The sequence below is a fragment of the Hordeum vulgare genome, chromosome 3H (genome assembly GCF_904849725.1).
Source record: "Hordeum vulgare subsp. vulgare chromosome 3H, MorexV3_pseudomolecules_assembly, whole genome shotgun sequence".
Classification (NCBI taxonomy): domain Eukaryota; kingdom Viridiplantae; phylum Streptophyta; class Magnoliopsida; order Poales; family Poaceae; genus Hordeum; species Hordeum vulgare.
In genome coordinates, this window is record NC_058520.1 from 205,845,789 (window position 1) to 205,849,480 (window position 3,692).

A 3,692-nucleotide genomic window follows, 5' to 3' on the forward strand; every position below is an offset into this window, starting at 1 on the left:
CATTCACGGATCGGGTTGAAACTTGGCGTGCAGTCTTATTTTAATGTAAGTAGGCCACCTGCCTTCGTCGCAATCGAGTGTGTTTGATACCCGAACCGTTAAACCTATAGCGGCACTATAGCCGGTCAATTGTCGGACGTTTCGGTATTTTGAACTTTGTCGCCGGGTTTCCCGTTTTCCCTCTCTTCTATGCCTAGCCCCTCTGCACAGTGCATCGACCCTACGTGCAACCTAGCCCGAAACTTCCTCGGACCCGAACTAGGCGGTCCTGACCGTTGGGTCCGGATCAACCCCGTTATACCCCTCCCTAGCCTATTTTTTTCTCGACCACCTAATTGCGATGGAAGGGTCTTGATAGCCTCTATCTAAAACCCATTTGCTATATATAGATCAACCTAGCCCAAATGAGACCAAAACCTAGTTTCTAGGGCTCCTCCCTGTCTCATGCGTGCACCGCCACCCACCTCGGGGTTCAGCCCGATCCAACCAGCGCGCAGCGCCACACGAGTTCTTCCTCGATCCCCGAGCACGCGCCACCTCCCCGAGGACTCTAGCCGCATGTGCCCTTCCTCACCTCGCTGCGAAGGCAGCCGAGCAGAGGCGACGCTCACTCCACGCAGCTGCTGCAATGGTGTCGCGCATGTGCCCAAGCCGTAGCAGCGGTCGAGCATGCGACCACGGGGAACCAACTCCCGCAGTCACGCAAGCCACTAGGGGGTAAGCCCCACGGAAGGACCCCGCTCCCGCAAGCCATCGTCAGACGCCCGTCGCCACCTCGCCGTGGCGCCGCGCCCGTCCGCCATCTATCCCTGCTTCTCTCCCGTGTTTTCCCACTCTGAATCTTTCCTCTGTCTCATCTCTCTCCTTGAACCAGGAACAGGCAAAGTGTCGTGGATGCCATGGCCACATTACGAGCTCCGGTTCGATCTGCCTCCTCGCATCCGGATTTGGAACTGCAACCTTCAAACTCCGTGCCCGCGCCCCTCCTAGCCGGCCCGCCGAAGTCGGAACAAGCTTCAGCGAGTAGTAGCAGAAGAAGACCCCGCCATGCAGCCTATGCATCGCGCCGCTCCCTCCCGTGCCCGCTCGCGTTACCACACCAGCCCAATAAGGTGAGGAACCGAATTCCCATATGTTTCCACACCCCCGCCGTGGGTTATTGGAACCATGGTCGCTTCCTTAGTCGTCGGCGTCGTCACTGATGTCCTCTGTTCGCGACGAGGAAGAAGGTAGACCCTCTGGTTTTTCTCTTATAGATCGATGTCCGATTCCGAACACAAATGCCCAGCTAGCCCAGCTGGTCAGCGCTTTGGTCTAGAACCATGGGATCATGGATTTGACTCCCCACGGATGCATTATATTTTCACGCATTTTTTCCTTCTCCCACGTATTAGCTTCTATCTTTGCTTCAATTAAAATTGAGCCCCTGTTCATTCACACACAGGTAGCCATCCCAGCTGTTTCGCACTGTGGATTCAGTCAAGGAGGTCCTTGGATCGATACCTAGCACCTTAAAACTTTTGCCATCCTTTCTTTTTCTTTTTTCACCCACGCGCACACAGTCACTTGGGCCTGATCCAATCTCGGGCTGCTGCACTATGGTGCAATTTGGCCCAGTTGTGTTTTCGATCGTGCGAATTTCTCCTTTATCCATCAATTTAGAAAATGCCATGTTTTAAAAATGTCATATCTTTTAAACCGTGCGTCGTATCGAAATAAGTTAGATATGTAGAACATGTAGAATCTTATTTAGATTAATATTTTCTAGCTCTCATGCATATTTAAAACTGTTAACCTTGTTGTTTGCCTCGTTTTGCATGATGCCATGCTAAATCTGGTTAATTCGTAGCTAGTTAACCGTGGCTTCATTGGAGATGAGCTATATACGTAAACCGACTAGAATGACGTGTAGAATCACATGCTTCATCTCTTGCCATGTTAACAACATTTTTAAATTCTCGTGTACCTAAATGAGAGTGAATTAAATATTTAAATGAGGATTTTCATCAATATGCAACTCGTTGCATATTGAGCTTCAGTTAACGTGTATGTTTGATTGTTGTGAATTGCCATGCCATACCTTGCATAATTGAACCGATCATGCATCATATTAGGGTGTGCATAACATAGAGCATGTGCCATGGTGAATATCGCGTGTTGATTCTTGTTTCCGGTTCGCTTTTTCTTGATAGATTTGAACAAGCGTGCCGGAATTCAGGATCCGTTCAACTACGTCGGTTCGGCTGCTTCACGGATTCGTTCTTCTTCCAAGCTGGATCACACGCAAGATGACCATTTCCCTAGATACCATTACTATCAATGCAATGCTAGTTGTCTCGTTTCTTTTGTTATGTCTCCCTACCTACCAGATGTTAAATGTCAGCCTCTCAACATTGTCATGAAAACCTTCAACCTTTCTACGACCTAGGAAACTACTGATTGACTATGTTACCGCTTGCTTAACCATTAGATAGCGTTGCTAGTTGCAGGTGTAGTTGCTTCCATGTGATAACATGGGTTCCTTGTTATATCACCATATGAATGCTATTTAAATTAAAGCACCTATATACTCCTTCTTAAATATAAGACCTTTTAGAAATTCTACTATGGACTACATACGGAGCAAAATGAGTGAACCTATACTCTAAAATATGTCTATATACATCTGTATATAGTCCATAGTGTAATCTCTAAAAGGTCTTATATTTAGGAACGGAGGGAGTACTTGGTAAAAGGTGGGAGGCTCGGCCTTTCTATCCTGGTGTTTTGTTCCACCTTTGTCGCCCTAGTTTCGGCTACCGGTGTTATATTCCATAATTGAGCGCTCCTAACACGATCGGGGTTGTTATGGGCCCCACCTTGATAATTCTTTTTAAATTAAGATTGCTCTAGCAAGGCCCAACTTTTGTACTGCATTTTTTGATAACCTGATAAAAATGCATCGAGACTTTTCGGACCCCGTGGATAATTAATCAACTACTCGGGACAGTGCTCCTCATGAGTGTTGGTCCAAAACAACGCCACTTGCGGGACCACCCGGGGCAACTCGGGGGATGTCTATCCAGCCACCATACGTAGTGCTCATCCGGTCATGTCATGAGAACGAAATACGTGGCTCCTATCGGGTTCGTCGACACGTCGGGAAGTCTTACTGGATTAATTTTACCTTTTATGAAATATCTTGTGCATCGGGATTTTGGTGATGCTTTGGGTTATCTCATAGTTGAGGTTTTACACTAAGGAATCCGTGGAGATCACGAGTTTCGTGATCGAGGCTTTCTATGCGGCTTATGGTAATTTGTGATGGACTAGTTGGAGCATCCCTGTAGGGTTAGATCTTTTGGAAAGTCATGCCCGCAGTTATGTGGCAAGTTGGAAACTTTGTTAACTTCCGGTTCTAGATAACTTGGAAGTAAACTTAACCAAAACTTGCCAACTGAGTGCATAACCGTGACTGTCTCTTTTTCGTGAGCTCCTTCTCCGATCGAGGACACAGTGGGATTATGTCTGACGTAAGTAGGTGTTCAGGATCATTCATTTTATCATCAGTAGTTCACGTTCTCTATGCGTAGATCATCCCCTATTTTATTCTTGTACTCATAAGTTAGCCACCTCAAATAAATGCTTAGTCTCTTGCTGCAGCCTCACCACTTAACCATACCTCACTTAATAAGTTTGCTAGTCTTGATACC

General features: G+C 47.0%; 1 long non-coding RNA gene across 1 annotated transcript; it reads left to right on the forward strand.

The window, feature by feature from the left end:
• Window positions 1–850: 850 nt before the first annotated feature.
• Window positions 851–2,420, forward strand: LOC123439797. The gene is made up of 2 exons (XR_006630161.1): window positions 851–1,112; window positions 2,193–2,420. It is a non-coding gene; the product is annotated as an uncharacterized LOC123439797 (long non-coding RNA).
• Window positions 2,421–3,692: the final 1,272 nt, after the last annotated feature.